Source organism: Aquarana catesbeiana, linkage group LG08, assembly GCF_042186555.1.
Source record: "Aquarana catesbeiana isolate 2022-GZ linkage group LG08, ASM4218655v1, whole genome shotgun sequence".
Lineage (NCBI taxonomy): Eukaryota > Metazoa > Chordata > Amphibia > Anura > Ranidae > Aquarana > Aquarana catesbeiana.
In genome coordinates, this window is record NC_133331.1 from 230,879,725 (window position 1) to 230,897,022 (window position 17,298).

At 43.1% G+C, this 17,298-nt stretch overlaps 1 protein-coding gene across 13 annotated transcripts in view; it reads right to left on the reverse strand.

The window, feature by feature from the left end:
- Nucleotides 1-17,298, reverse strand: part of RASSF4 (Ras association domain family member 4) — a 683,776-nt gene that overhangs the window by 629,614 nt on the left and 36,864 nt on the right. For 9 of the 13 annotated variants that reach the window (XM_073596936.1, XM_073596950.1, XM_073596935.1 and 6 more), the window contains one exon: nt 579-693. The gene's annotated coding sequence lies outside the window, so the exon portion shown is untranslated. Of the gene's footprint in view, nt 1-578; nt 694-823; nt 963-983; nt 1,137-17,298 lie in introns of those variants that run through there. The other 4 variants (XM_073596941.1, XM_073596939.1, XM_073596940.1 and 1 more) reach the window with 2 other exon arrangements.

A 17,298-nucleotide genomic window follows, 5' to 3' on the forward strand; every position in this document is an offset into this window, starting at 1 on the left:
CCGCTTTTTTACTCCAATGAGCTGTGGGCTCACAGAAGCTGTGAGGTGACCTGGTACAATAAAGTGGGAGTTTAAAGTCTGAGTTCATCTCTAAACTCCCACAATGAGCTGCAGGCCTTCTGTGAGCTGTGGGCCGCAGAAAGAAAAAAAGGAAAAGTGAGAGTTCGGAGGATGCCCAAAGCTTATCTCTATTAAAGATATGTTTGCCAAACCTGAAATATTACAAGGGTGCAGTTCTACTTAGATATTAGCTGCATGAAAGGTGATTGACTTCAAGCTGTTTAATTACTAAAAATTTGCATTTTGTAAATATTAAACTACCAGTAACTAAAAATTATGCAAGTGATTCCTGTAACACATATGTAATTACTAAAGCCAGCAATCACATCATTTTGCAACAGTGAATCAAGGTAAATAAAAGTTGAAAAAAACACTGCATCAGCAGATGTGGCTTATAGTCATTATTGCTAAACGATCAAACATTTTTATCAGGGTATCTCAATGGTCAAGCATTACATTTTATTTTCCTGGAGAAGGAATACGCAAATAGCAGACATGCACTGAAAAACGGTGCTCACCTCTTTTAGCTGTAATGAATCACGATCTTCTTCTTATGCAGTCAGTCTGGACAAGGCAGTATCTTCCTCAAACAAATCTGCAGATTTCTCCTATTCCAGCAGAAAATGGGAAGTTCTAGAAACAAGTGCAACACAAATTAACTCCTTGTAATCCAAACTGCGTTCACTTACAGGCTATATGCTACACTGCTTTCTATGGCCTATAGACACAGATAACATTAATATTAAAGCACAATGGAACTTACAGATAATAGTGTTTCAGGGAACAAAACCTTTCAACACTTAAAAGAAAACATGCAACAAATCAATCTCTCAATGAGCAAACTATGAGCCTCTGCAGCCAGGCTAAGGCACATAACACACAAGGAAATGACATGATCTTCAATTGTTAAGTAGAAGCATCACCATTATAACTATTCAGCTACAGCTAATGTTATTCAGTGACATCGCTTTTCAAATAACAACAGGCACAGTGTTAAATCAGACAGAAGATTTTGAAATTTCAACCATCTCGTCATTTTAACTCCTCTTTATTTTTTTATTTTTTTTTAAAGAGGCAGAACTGTTTTATTAACATGAAGCTAAAAAAGCTGTATTTTTTCCAACAAACATTTTCAGGTCTGGGTGTTATTTTCCTAATTTTTCTAACTTTATAATATTTATAAAGTAATTAATGTGTATATAGTTTTTTTCTTTTAGTATGCATATGAACTCTATTTCACAAATAGACAAGAAAGAGGGAAATGGAGCAACACTTGCCCCAGGGACTTTTAAGGTGCGAGAATCTTAAATGGTTCAAGTCAAGAAATATGTATGCAAAATCTATCCATATAAAAACATTAGTTTATTTGATATATAGTAGCAAAAAAAATTTCATTCATTAAAAACACATTTCACAATAACCATAGTGAGCTTTAACAAAGTAGCAAAAATAACCACTCAATCAATACCACTCAACATGTTTCGCTCTGTTTTTGAGCTTCATCAGGAGTTTCGGTATATGTGTGGTCTACAAGCCAGATAGGTACATATAGATAAATCAGGTGGAGTAAAAAGCATTTAATTGGATGGAACTCCCATGCCTTGACCTCCTAGATATTATGGTCATAGAGGAACAAAGTATATATATATCAGTACTTGGGTTGAATCAAATGTATGTTGCTGAGTGGCTAATGATAGCCTAAATTAGCAAAGTAACCGCATGTACTTTCCATCTCACAGAGTGAAAGATTTGATAGGGATTAATTGTTTACCAGTCGTGTATTAAATACAGATGTAATGGGAAGTATATGTACGCTGAGGGTAGAATATGTATTGGCATGAAGTGGAAGGGAGAGAGATATCCACGCTTCCTTATCCCTAAAGGAACCATGGAATAAAACTCTCACAGGAAAGATAGCGAGAACTGTGCATGATGTCATAAGCCTAAGGTTAATTACCTGACAAGAAACAGGAAGTGGGCTATAAAAGGTATTTACTGTCAGAAAAAAAATGTTTTACTATCCAAAGTTAAAACAACAAGGTCAGAAGATTTAATAGATGGAAAGTTGAAAAAATGACAGAAGGTCCGTGTTATACTAGAAATGCTGCCTGTATCCGCTCAGCAAGTTACACACAGGCTGGATGCACTTCTTAACGGCTTCCCGACCGCCTTATGCAGATATACTACGACAGAAGGGCACGTACAGGCAGATTAACGTACCTGTACGTGGCCCTTTAAGAGGCAGCTGCGCCCGCCGGAAACTCCGCGACCGTGATCGCGGGTCCCGCGGACTCGATGTCCTTGGGGATACCCGCAATCATCTCACAGTGAGGAAGAACGGGGAGATGCTAATGTAAACAAGCATCACCCTGTTCTGCCTAATGACACTTTCACTGATCACAGCTCCCTGTAATCGGGAGTGGTGATCTGTGTAGTGTCACACACAGCCCCTCCCCCCCACAGTTAGAATCACTCCCTAGGACACACTTAACCCCTACAGTGCAACCTAGTGGTTAACCCCTTCAATGCCAGTCACATTTACAGAGTAATCAATGCATTTTTAATTCCACTGATCGCTGTATAAATGGGAATGGTCCCAAAATCGCACCAAAAGTGTCCGATGTGTCCACCATAATGTCGCAGTCACGATAAAAATCCCTGATCACCGCCATTACTAATAAAAAAAAATATCAATAAAAATGCCATAGAACTATCCCCTATTTTGTAGACGCTATAACTTTTGCACAAACCAATCAATAAACGCTTACTGTGATTTTTTTACCAAAAATATGTAGAACACTACATATCGGCCTAAACTGAGGAAAAAAAAATTTTTATAGATATTTTTGGTGGATATTTATTATAGCAAAAAGTAAAAAAAAATGCGTTTTTTTCAAAATTGTTGCTATTTTTTTGTTTATAGTGCAAAATATAAAAACCGCAGAGATGATCAAATACCACCAAAATAAAGCTCTATTTGTAGGAAAAAAAGGACATCAATTTTGTGTGGGAGCCACATCGCACAACCGCGCAATTGTCAGTTAAAGCGACGCAGTGCCGAATCTCAAAAAGTGCTCTGGTCTTTGGCCAGCCAAATGGTCCGGGGCTTAAGTGGTTAACCAGGGAAAGGTTTATTACCTACTCAGAAAGCGATGTACATTCTTACATGTAGGAGTCGTAATACAACAGGTCTCCCTCTAAGTATCATGCGGCTGCTGCCAGGCCCACACACACTCATGACTGACTTCCTGGTACAGCTCCTCCCCCAGCATGCATCAGGAGAAGGGGGTTAAGGGTCAAAGTGTTTCTGCACAAACATTACAGTCCGCTTTAAGCAGGAACTGGCCGAATGTCGCTCTGCGTGTACTGCTATCTAACAGAAGTCATTCTAATGACAGGCTTCTGTCAAATGGTCCTGCTGGAAAACCAGTATATGATCAGCGCTTGAGGCCAATGGCTGCAGCGCTAATTAGTATATTCTTATTGGGGGGGTGGAGTCCCGGCTGTCAGAGTACAATAGCGCAAAGGGGAAGATCCCTGCATCCACATCACTTGTGTGGATGCAGGGATCTGTCGGTTAATTTTTTCGTTCAACCCACCTCATATGCCGCGCACACACGGTCGGACTTTTCGTCTACAAAAGTCCGACAGCCTGTCCGACAGACTTCCGGCGGACTTTCGGCGGACTTGCAGCAGACTTTCTAACGAACGGACTTGCCTACACACGACCACACAAAAGTCCGACGGATTCGTACGTGATGACGTACACCGGACTAAAATAAGGAAGTTCATAGCCAGTAGCCAATAGCTGCCCTAGCATGGGTTTTTGTCCGTCGGACTAGCACACAGACGAGCGGATTTCGGGGTCCGTCGTAGTTACGACGTAAAGATTTGAAGCATGTTTCAAATCTAAAGTCCGTCGGATTTGAGGCTGAAAAAGTCTGCTGAAAGTCCGGAGAAGCCCACACACGATCGGATTACCAGCCAGCTTTAGTCCGTCGGCGTCCGTTGGACTTTTGTAGACGAAAAGTCCGACCGTGTGTACGCGGCATTACTTTTTATTTGTCCATTTTATTATTTTTTTTATTTACATTTATTTTATTTTTTTTACACTGTCTCTATTTTATTTTTATCAGCCTTATTGCTATCACAAAGGATGAACAACATCCCATATGATAGCATGGGAAGTGACAGGTACTCTTTAGCAAGAAACCTGGGGTCTATTAGACCCCCGATCTCTCCTCTGCCCTCAAAAGCATCTGATCAAACTGATCTTGTTGTACTGGCTTGCCTAGCCAGTGACGATTAGCAAACAAACAAATAACTGAAACTGGAAGTGACGTAATACAGTATCTCACAAAAGTGAGTACACCCCTCACATTTTTGTATATATTTTATTATATCTTTTCATGTGACAACACTGAAGAAATGACACTTTGCTACAATGTAAAGTAGTGAGTGTACAGCTTGTATAACAGTGTAAATTTGCTGTCCCCTCAAAATAACTCAATACACAGCCATTAATGTCTAAACCGCTGGCAACAAAAATAAGTACACCCCTAAGTGAAAATGTACAAATTGGACCCAAAGTGTCAATATTTTGTGTGACCACCATTATTTTCCAGCACTGCCTTAACCCTCTTGGGCATGGAGTTCACCAGAGCTTCACAGGTTGCCACTGGAGTCCTCTTCCACTCCTCCATGATGACATCACAGAGCTGGTGGATGTCAGAGAACTTACGCTCCTCCACCTTCCGTTTGAGGATGCCCCACAGATGCTTTACTCTGAGCTTCTTTAGCAAGACAGTGGTCATCTTGGAGGTATGTTTGGGGTTGTTATCATGTGGGAATACTGCCCTGCGGCCCAGTCTCTGAAGGGAGGGGATCATGCTCTGCTTCAGTATGTCACAGTACATGTTGGCATTCATGGTTCCCTCAATGAACTGTAGCTCCCCAGTGCCAGCAGCACTCCCGCAGCCCCAGACCGTGACACTCCCACCACTATGCTTGATCGTAGGCAATACACACTTGTCTTTGTACTCCTCACCTGGTTGCCGCACACACACTTGATACCATCTGAACCAAATACGTTTATCTTGGTCTCATCAGACCACAGGACATGGTTCCAGTAATCCATGTCCTTAGTCTGCTTGTCTTCAGCAAACTGTTTGCAGGCTTTCTTGTGCATCATCTTTAGAAGAGGCCATGCAGACCAATTTGATGCAGTGTGCAGCGTATGATCTGAGCACTGACAGGAGGACCCCCACCCCTTCAACTTCTATAGCAATGCTGACAGCACTCATACGTCTATTTCCCAAAGACAACCTCTGAATATGACGCTGAGCATGTGCACTCAACTTCTTTGGTCAACCATGGCAAGGCCTGTTCTGAGTGGAACCTGTCCTGTTAAACCGCTGTATGGTCTTGGCCACCGTTCTGCAGCTCAGTTTCAGGATCTTGGCAATCTTTTTATTGTTTAGGCCATCTTTATGTAGAGCAACAATTCTTTTTCTCAGATCCTCAGAGTTCTTTGCCATGAGGTGCCTGCCATGTTGAACTTCCAGTGACCAGTATGAGAGAGTGAGAGCCATAACACCAAATTTAACACACCTGCTCTCCATTCACACCTGAGACCTTGTAACACTAACGGGTCACATGACACCGGGGATTGAAAATTGGTAATTGGCCCAATTTGGACATTTTTACTTAGGGGTGTACTCACTTTTGGTGCCAGTGGTTTAGACAATAATGACTGTGTGTTGAGTTATTTTGAGGGGACAGCAAATTTACACTGTTATACAAGCTGTACACTCACTACTTTACATTGTAGCACAGTATCATTTTTTCAGTGTTGTCACATGAAAAGATATAATAAAATATTTACAAAAATACGAGGGGTGTACTCTTTTTTGTGACATACTGTACATGCGACATCTGGCTTTGTTCATTACAGAGGAGGGAAAGGAATGCATGTTCTTGATCTGCCTGACTTTGGCTTGGTATCAAGAGATTCCCAAATCCTCCACTTCTTATTAAGTGACTAAACAGTACTGACTGGCATATTCAAGGCTTTGGATATCTTTTTATATCCTTTTCCATCTTTGTAAAGTTTCATTACCTTGTTACACAGGTCTTTTGACTGTTCTTTTCTACCTCCTCATGGCTCAGTGTCTAGCCTGCTTAGTGCATCTATGTGAGAGCTAACAAACTCATTGACTATTTATACACAAACACTAATTGTGATTTAAAAAGCCACAATTGTGGAAAATTAACCTTTTAATTGCCATTTTAACCTGTGTGCCACCTTCTGTGTCTGTACCAAGGCCAAACATTGCAGGGTATGTAAACTTTTTATCAGGGCCATTTGGGTGATTTCTGTTATCATTATGATTTAAAAAGGATCCAAAAACTATGTGATAATAAATGGCTTCATTGGATTGCTATCCTTAAATAAAAGGCAGATTCTTTGGCATGATCAAAATGTCACAGTTTCTGCCACGGTATGCAAACTTTTCAGCACAACAGTATATAAGGAGTCCATATAGTGAACTTGGTGTAGAGTTATTCACTTTACGGTCAACACAGAGGACACAGGGGCACTCTTTACGTCTACAGGAAAAGAAATTTCATCTCCAAATACGGAAAGGTTTCTACACAGTAAGAGCTGTGAAAATGTGGAATAGACTCCCGCCAGAGGTGGTTATGGCCAGCTCAGTAGATTGCTTTAAAAAAGCCCTGGATTCTTTTCTAAATGTACATAATATAATTGGGTACTAACACTTATAGGTAAAGTTGATCCAGGGAAAATCCGATTGCCTCTCGGGGGATCAGGAAGGAATTTTTTTCCCTGCTGTAGCAAATTGGATCATGTTTTGCTGGGGTTTTTCACCTTCCTCTGGATCAACTGTGGGTATAGGATTGGGTATATGGGATTGTATAATATTATTTATTTATTTGTTTGAACTAGATGGACTTGAGTCTTTTCTCAACCTGACTAACTATGTAACTATGTAACTTGTTCCCTAGGATGTACGGGTACTGTACATCATAGGAATGGGAAGTGGTTAAACAACCAACTGCGGAAGCTATGGGAGATAAGGGGGTAACACTGATGGGTATTTAAAACAGAACTGAACTCAACAATTGAAATGTTTTCCAAAACAGTTGCATTCAAGGCATGTCATGAATGATAACTGTCACAGTTGCCTGTTCTCTCAACTAAACTGTCAAGCCATCAAATGGTTGGTGTCATAACTATCACATGGCAACTGCAGATCAAACAGAACCTAAGATGGAAGCTTCCTTGGCTGTAGAGGATAGGTGGGTTTAGTTCCACTTTAAAGAGCTTCCAAATTTTTTGCTTATCCATTTAAGCGTGAAGATTTTACCCCCTTCATGAACAGGGCATTTTTTGCTATTCCGCACTGCGCAACTTTAACTGGTAGTTGCGCGGTCATGCAACGCTGTACCCAAATTAAATTTATATCATTTTTTTACGCAAATAGAGCTTTCTTTTGGTGGTACTTGATTATCACTGGGTTTTTTATTTTTTGCGCTTTAACCACTTGCTTACTGGGCACTTAAACCCCCCTCCTGCAGAGACCAATTTTCAGCTTTTAGCACTGACGCACTTTGAATGACAATTGCGCGGTCATACAATACTGTACCCAAATGAATTTTTATCATTTTTTCCCCACAAATAGAGCTTTCTTTTGGTGGTATTTAATCACAGCTGGGATTTTTATTTTTTGCTAAACAAACAAAAAAACCTGGAAAATTAAAAAAAAAAAAAAATCATGTTTCATAGTTTGTTATAAAATTTTGCAAACAGGTAATTTTTCTCCTTCATTGATATGCACTGATGAGGCGGCACTGATAGGCTGCACTGATGGGCACGGATAGGCACAGTTAAGGCGGCACTGATAGGCACAGTTAAGGCGGCACTGATAGGCACAGATAAAGCGGCACTGATGGGGACAGATAAGGCGGTACTGATGGGCACAGATAAGGCGGCACTGATGGCCACTAATGGGCCCTGATGGGTGGCACTGATGGGCACTGATAGGTACCACTGATAGGTGGCACTGATAGCGGGACTGATGGGCACTGATGGGCGGCACTGATGGGCGGTACTGATGGGCACTTATGAGCACTGGTAGGTGACACTGATGGGCACTGATAGGTGGCACTGATGTGCAGCACTGTTGTTGAGGCACTGATTGTGGGCACTGATGGGTGGCACTGTGGGCACTGATGGGTGGCACTGTGGGCACTGATGGGTGGCACTGTAGGCACTGATAGGTGGCGCTGGTGGGCACTGGTAGGCGGCACTGCTGCCTATTGCTAGGTGGCACTGGCAGGGGGCACAGGTGGGCACTGAGGATCTGCAGCAGCTCGCTGTGATCAGGACTGATGTCCCTCTCACGGCCGCCGGCGAGGAGAAAAAATAGCCGATTACCGGTTCTGTTGACATCACATGATCAGCTGTCATTGGCTGACAGCTGATCACGTGGAAGGGGTCGGGATCAACCCCTTACTCCGATCTGTGATCAGGCAAGTCTCATAGACTCGCTGATCACAGAGCAAGCCGCGCGCGCCCTGCAGGGGGCGGCAGGGCGCTTGTGCATGGGACGACATCAATCGACGTAGTCCCAGCAAAGCAGGTCCGCGCTGTAGCCGTCATTCGGCTATAGCGCGGATCTGAAGTGGATAAACAAAAAAAGACCAAAAATTCAAAAAACATATTTTTTTACTTTCGGCTATACAATATATCCAATATATATATACTGGATTTTTTTTAGTCTTTTTGTAGATTGCAATAATGCGGCGAGCAATTTGACACTAGCTGACATTACCAGTGGCAGTGCTACAAATATGCACTGTCACTGTACTAATGACTGGGATTGGCTGGGATTGTTTTTTTTTAACATTCTGCTAAAAAAATTGTGAATCAGTACTGCCTGGACTTTGAAGAAGGGGACATACTCCAAAAGCTTGTCCTGAAAAATTGTATGTTAAAAAAAGTATCACGGACAGTACTCAATTTTCTCTATCACAATTGCACTAATACGGCTACAATCACATCTAAATTTGTACAAAGACTTGCTGTTTTTGCACTAACTTTGCTAGTGCACTTGTAAAGTTTTATTAGTGCTCTTGATGCAACTTGTACAGTATCTCACAAAAGTGGGTACACCCCTCACATTTTTTGTAAATATTTCATTATATCTTTTCATGTGACAACACTGAAGAAATTACACTTTGCTACAACGTAAAGTAGTGAGTGTACAGCTTGTATAACGGTGTACATTTGCTGTCCCTTCAAAATAACTCAACAGCCATTAATGTCTAAACTGCTGGCAACAAAAGTGAGTACACCTCCAAGTGAAAATATCCAAATTGGGCAAAATTAGGCATTTTCCCTCCCCAGTGTCATGTGACTTCTTAGTGTTACAAGGTCTCACGTGTGAAGGTGAGCAGGTTTGTTAAATTTGGTGTTATCACTCTCATTCTCTCATACTGGTCACTGGAAGTTCAACATGGCACCTCATGGCAAAGAACTCTCTGAGAATCAGAAAAAAAGAATTGTTGCTCTATATAAAGATGGCCTAGGCTATAAGAAGATTGCCAAGACCCTGAAACTGAGCTGCAGCACGGTGGCAAAGACCATACAGCGGTTTAACAGGACAGGTTCCACTCAGAACAAGCCTCACCATGGTCGACCAAAAAAGTTGAGTGCACGTGCTCAGCGTCATATCCAGAGGTTGTCTTTGGGAAATAGACGTATGAGTGCTGCCATTATTGCTTCAGAGGTTGAAGGGGTGGGGGGGTCAGCCTCTCAGTGCTTAGACCATAGGCAACACGGTGCATCAAATTGGTTTGCATGGCTGTCATCGAGGAAGGAAGCCTCTTCTAAAGATGACGCACAAGAAAGCCCACAAACAGTTTGCTGAAGACAAGCAGACTAAGGACATGGATTACTGGAACCATGTCTTGTGGTCTGATGAGACCAAGATAAACTTATTTGGTTCAAATGATATCAAGCGTGTGGGGCGGCAACCAGGTGAGGAGTACAAAGACAAGTGTGTCTTGCCTACAGTCAAGCATGGTGGTGGGAGTGTCATGGTCTGGGGCTACATGAGTGCTGCCAGCACTGGGGAGCTACAGTTCATTGAGGGAACCATGAATGCCAACATGTACTGTGAAATACTGAAGCAGAGCATGATCCCCTCCCTTCGAAGACTGGGCCGCAGGGCAGTATTCCAACATGATAATGACCCCAAACACACATCCAAGACGACTACTGCCTTGCTAAAGAAGCTGAGGGTAAAGGGGATGTACTGGCCCAAGCATGTGTCCAGACCTAAATCCTATTGAGCATCTGTGGGGCATCCTCAAATAGAAGGTGGAAGAGCACAAGGTCTCTAACATCCACCAGCTCCGTGTTGTCGTCATGGAGGAGAGGAAGAGGACTCCAGTGGCAACCTGTGAAGCTCTGGTGAACTCCATACCCAAGAGGGTTAAGGCAGTGCTGAAAAATAATGGTGGCCACACAAAATATTGATACTTTGGGCCCAATTCGGACATTTTTACTGAGGGGTATACTCACTTTTGTTTCCAGTGGTTTAGACATTAATGGCTGTGTTGAGTTATTGTGAGGGGACAGCAAATTTACACTGTTATACAAGCTGTACACTCACTACTTTACATTGTTGCAAAGTGTAATTTTTTTAGTGCTGTCACATAAAAAGATAGAATAAAATATTTACAAAAATGTGAGGGGTATACTCACTTTTGTGAGATACTGTATGTTATAACATATTCCCCTGAAGAAGCTGTATAAAAGGCGAAACATGTAGAGATATTCTCTAAAAGTAACATATTTGTGATAACATTTATGCGCAATTTATGCATAACTCCAATGATGACATATGTGGTTTAAATATTTTTAGACAATTTGAATATTTTTAAGGAAGTATTAAATCAAATTGTTATTTTTTAATAGATTGTGCATTGTTGATATTTGGCACATTAAAAATCCCAAAAACCTATTCCTTACTTTTTAGATATTATCTAGGGACGTGGTGCCTCTTGATCCCTCTCTTGCCCATAACATGTTTTTATAACATTTTTAAAGTAAAGTATTTTTAAAATATATATTATATTCCCATACTGTACACTTTATCAGGCTTTATCACTTGCTCTTTATAAAATCTTAAATAGAGACAGGCTGGCTGCTGTGAACAACCTTGGTACATTCTTGTGTACTAATAAAATTACGTTAATGAGTTACAAGTTGCTATTAAACTTATTATATTTGCTTTACACTTGTATAGTAAAGTCTGTGCCAACTACCTCTTTTCATTTGTCCCCTGGCTTAAAGTGGTATTAAACACAAAAACAAAAATGAATAAAATTGCAGCTTACCAATTCTTAGATGCGGTGGCTGCATTTGTTTTCTTTTTTAAGCTAGTCTCCTTTATTTTCATCTGGTGATCCAGTCAGTGGGTTGTTTTTCAACAGACCAGGTTGTCCAGACAAGGTAGCAATTAGAGGGTTGAGACAAATAATTTTAAGTGGTTCTAAAGGCATAAGGTTTTTTCCTGTAGTGCATTCTATGCATTAAGGTAGAAACAAGGTAAAACAACTTTCCACTATTTGTGCTTACCCCCAAAACACTTACCTGACACCACTCTCGATCCACACTGCCCCCACCAGCAGCCCTGCTCTGCTCTCTCTTCCTGCATTTACAGGCTTGGCTAATAGCAGCATTGGCTCCTGCTACTGTCAGTCAATTCCAGTGAGAAGGGAACGGGGGACAAGGCTGAGCCACACTGTGCGTGTCAATAGACGCACACAGCGTGGCTTGCTATGGGGGCACTCGAAGAAGAAGAGGAGCCTATTTTAATTAAAAAGATAATTTTGCAATCACTTTAACACTGACATGGGTGTCTACAATGATCAGCCTTTATTAGTTTATATAAAACTTTTACCCCCAAAGCAAAAAAAGTTTCTATAATTGCTTATAAAGTATCAGCTGACGTTCTGATTTCACTTGTTAGTCAAGTCCATATGAGCTCTGGTTCACACCGATGTGATGTGGGAAATGCACAAGATTTGCTGCGTTTCCCCACATCACATCACAGTGCATAGCAATCGCACGGCGTCCATGCGATCATTGTTAGATTAACGAAATCCCAAAACAGATTGCAAAATGCAGTGCGATTGCCAGAATCGCATCATATTGGTTTGAACACCCAATGCGATGCGATTCAAGTTGAGAAAATAAGGGTACTGCACCATTTTGGTGCAGACATGATGCAATTTGAGTCATACAAAATGTATGGCTCAAATCGCATCGCACATTTTTGTTTTGAGGTCTAATACTACTTTAATTGTAGAATAGCCAAGCCTTTAATATGTGGTCAAAGAGGAAAAGAGCATAGCAAAGAAACCACTGAGAATGCTGCAAAGGTTTACAAACAGAATGTGAAGCATGGGATCTGGCTGCTGTCAAATCTCATTCTTGAACAAAAGTCGCCCTCTTGTGGTCAACACCTCTATTACGCTCAATAGAAGGTTAAATGTGTACCTAAACCCAAGAACTAAAATCGAATACAGTATATTGCAGCTTAACAGTCCTTAGATGTAGTGCATATATTAGGTTTCTTTTTTTTTTTTAGGCAGTGTTCCATTTTTTTTTCACTACCAATTCTTGGGCCAGGGTGATAATACTCATGTACTGAACTAGCTGGGTAGAATAAACTAGCTCCATGTTACTGCGCTTCTTGGATGTATTTGTGATCACATACCTTATCTCACCTGTTTATATCATCATTGATGTAAGTGTTCTACCTTTTAAAATAAAACCCATAGTTGATGGTTTACACTATGTGGCAGCATTTTTCTTTTACGAATGGTGGAGTCCATGATTGGGTCCAGTAACAACGTTGAAAGGAAGGTGACCTCACATGTTGTTTCCTGAGAGTGACCACGTTCCCAATTCCATGCCTGTTTGACTCCGTGCCACTGGCATTGGGTCCACTAAGTGTGGTAAGCGTATCAAATTTATTTTCATTGGTAGTATTCACAATCTATGGTGATTTCTTACCGGATGGTGGCCTATCCTACCGAGGTTGAATATATCTTCAATATCAACATTGATTTTTACCTAAACGCTTCACCTGTTTGGACAGTTTTTTTTCCCTTATGGGTTATTTATTCACAATGCCATTTAGTGATTTCAATTTATGAATTGTATTTATATTCATGTATTGCTGTTTGCACCTAGCACTTTATTTTATTTTGCACAGTAAATGTGTTATAATTACTGTTTGCATACTTGCACAATTTTCTAATATTTACACATATTATGGATTAGCGCTGCACTTAATATTCCCATTATCCACTCAATTTGTCTGATTGTAGTGTTTGCAGCTTTTCTGTTAAGTAGCACAGGGCACATTTTGACATTTACTCATGTACTATACTTTATCCAAAAATTAGTAGCATTGTCACCCTAGGTTGCACTTCTGAGTTAGACTACAAACACGGGTGGAGGTGTTTTATGGGTCAAAGACAAGCAGGACTAATAATATTGTTTGAGATTAAAGTTCAGAGCACAGAAAGTTACAAGGACCCATGATTTCTGGCAGGATCAACAGGCATTTTATCTGTACATGCAGAAATTATAACTATAATAATTATATTAGATTGACATCTAAGGGCTGCTGCCATAAAGTACGTTTTTGTTCTCTGTTTTAGATATAATTTAATGTTTAAAATATTCAACTTGGTTTTCCCTGAGGCTCGGTTCACACTGGGGCGACTTGGGATCCGACTTGTACGTCCTCAAGTCGCCCCAAGTCGCTCCAGAAATAGTTTCAATGGGAGTTAACGCTAGCGTCTTAATAGACACTACTGAAGTCGCTCCGACTTCAGAGCGTACTCCCTGTACTACTTTGATCCGACTTTGATCCGACTTCAGCCTATTGACTATCATTGAAGTCGGATCAAAGTCGGATCGCCGTCTCGCATGATCCGACTTCGGCATGCGGCGTGCTCAAATGATCTTGAGGGGAACTCCGCGCCAAATTTTAAATAAAAATCCGGCATGGGTTCCCCCTCCAGGGGCATACCAGGCCCTTGGGTCTGGTATGGACCTTGAGGAGAACCCCCTACGCCGAAAAAACGGCGTGGGGGGTCCCCCCCAATCCATACCAGACCCTTATCCGAGCACGCAGCCCGGCCGGACAGGAATGGGGGTGGGGGTGGGGACGAGCGAGCGCCCCCCCCCCCTCCTGAACCGTACCAGGCCGCATGCCCTCAACATGGGGGGTTTGGTGCCTTGGGGGAGGGGGGCGCGCTGCGGCCCCCCCCACCCCAAAGCACCTTGTCCCCATGTTGATGAGGACAAGGGCCTCTTCCCGACAACCCTGGCCGTTGGTTGTCGGGGTCTGCGGGCGGGGGGCTTATCGGAATCTGGGAGCCCCCTTTAATAAGGGGGCCCCCAGATCCCGGCCCCCCACCCTATGTGAATAGGTATGGGGTACATGGTACCCCTACCCATTCACCTAGGGAAAAAAGCGTCAATAAAAAACACAGTACACAGGTATTTAAAATAATTTATTAGGCAGCTCCGGGATCTTCTTCCGACTCCGGGGGTCTCTCCGGCGTCTTCTCCCGGTGTCCGCATCTTCTGCCGGCTCCACCGCTATCTTCTGGCGCTCTTTTGCCAGCGGTGGTCCGGACCTCTGGATCATCTTCTTCCCTCTTCTCTTCCAGAGATGTTGACACGACGCTCTCCCCAGCCAGAATGGTTTCTGTGCGCTCTGCAAGGGACTTATATAGGCGGTGACCCCGCCCCCTTATGCCGTCACAGTCCCTGGGCATGCTGGGTCTGTGACGTTTTAGGAGGCGTGGTCACCGGGTGATGACCACGCCCCTTTATGACGGCACAGCCCCAGCATGCCCTGGGACAGTGACCTCATAAGGGGGCGGGGTCACCGCCTATATAAGTCCGTTGCGGAGCGTTCAGAGACCATTCCAGCTGGAGAGAGCGTCGTGTCAACATCTCTGGAAGAAAAGAAGAAGGCAGAAGTCCGGACCACCGCTAGCAATTGAGCTGCAGAAGATAGCGGAGGAGCCGGCAGAAGATGCGGACACCGGGAGGAGACGGCGGAGAGACCCCCGAAGTCGGAAGAGGACCCCCGAAGTCGGAAGAAGATCCCGGAGCTGCCTAATAAATTATTTTAAAAACCTGTGTACTGTTTGTTTTATTGACGCTTTTTTCCCTAGGTGAATGGGTAGGGGTACCATGTACCCCATACTCATTCACATAGGGTGGGGGGCCGGGATCTGGGGGCCCCCTTATTAAAGGGGGCTCCCAGATTCCGATAAGCCCCCCGCCCGCAGACCCCGACAACCAACGGCCAGGGTTGTCGGGAAGAGGCCCTTGTCCTCATCAACATGGGGACAAGGTGCTTTGGGGGGGGCGCACACTGCGCCCCCCATGCCCCAAAGCACCCCCCATGTTGAGGGCATGCGGCCTGGTACGGTGGGGGGGCCGCCAGCGAAGTCGCCGGTCATGGAGGCGACTTGAAGTCGCCTCGTAATTTGCCGAAGTCGTGCCAAAGTCGCGCTGAAGCCGCGTTGAAGTCGCGGTACAAAGTCGCGTTAAAGTCGTGTTGCCCATGTGTGAACCGACCCTTAAAGATAGTAACATGATAAAAAAGAAAACACCATTGTTTATCTTCTCTTGACACTATACAGGGGAATATCTGTGATTTTTCAAATCTCAGATTCACACTTGATCTAACATTCTTTAACTAATGAATACATGCCTCTGCTTTTGGGAGTCATTATTATTATTATTATTCAGGATTTATATAGCGCCAACAGTTTACGCAGCGCTTTACAATATAAAAGGGAGACAATACAGTTATAATACAATACAATACAATAGGATTAAGAGGGCCCTGCTCAGAAGAGCTTACAATCTAATAGGGTGGGGCAGGTGGTACAAAAGCTTGTAACTGTGGGGAATGAGCTGGTGGAAGTGGTAGGAGATTAGTTGGAGACGTGATAGGCTTTCCTGAAGAGATGAGTTTTCAGGGATCGCCTGAAGGTAGCAAGAGTAGGGGATAGCCGGATAGATGGAGGTAGCGAGTTCCAGAGGATGGGAGAGGCTCTGGAGAAATCCTGGAGACGAGCATGGGAGGAGGAGATGAGAGAGCTTGAAAGCAGGAGGTCTTGAGAAGAGCGGAGAGGTCGATTTGGGTGATATTTGGAGACAAGATTAGTGATGTAGCTTGGGGCAGAGTTGTGAATGGCTTTGTATGTTGTGGTTAGAATTTTGAATTTAATTCGCTGGGTGATTGGGAGCCAGTGTAGGGATTGAAGTAGAGGGTTGGCAGACACTGAGCGGTTGGTAAGGTGGATAAGTCTGGCAGCAGCATTCATGATAGACTGAAGAGGGGATAGCCTATAGAGAGGTAAGCCAATGAGAAGGGAGTTGCAATAGTCAAGGCGAGAGATAACAAGGGTGTGAATGAGGAGCTTGGTGGTTTCATTTGTTAAAAAAGGGTGAATTTTAGAGATGTTACGGTGGTGAATTCAACAAACTTTTGACAACGATTGGATTTGAGGCTGAAATGACAAGTCAGAGTCTAGGATTACACCTAGTACCCTGGCGTGAGGGGAGGGACTGATGGTTGCATTGTTGATTTTGATGGAAAAGTCATGGAGGGGGGCACGGGCGGGGGGGAATATTAATAGCTCAGTTTTAGAGAGATTTAGTTTAAGGAAGTGGTGCGACATCAATGCTGATATGTCAGTTAGTAATGCGAGAGGAGACTGAAGGAGTGAGGTGAGGAGTAAACAGATAGATTTGGGTGTCATCAGCGTATAAGTGGTATTGGAAGCCGTGGGCAGTTATTAAGTGACCAAGGGAGGAGGTGTAGATAGAAAAGAGAAGGGGTCCAAGAACCGAGCCTTGGGGGACCCCCATAGAAAGGGGCAATGGAGAGGAGGAGACAGAGTTGTAGGTGACACTGAAGGAGCGCTGTGATAAATAGTCAGAGAACCAGGATAGAGCAGAATCTCGGAGGCCTAGGGAATGTAGTTTATTGAGAAGGAGCGGGTGGTCAACAGTATCAAAGGCCGCAGAGAGGTCAAGTAGTAGGAGTATGGAGTACTGGCTGTTGGTTTTAGCAGTTAGTAAATCGTTAGTGAGTTTTA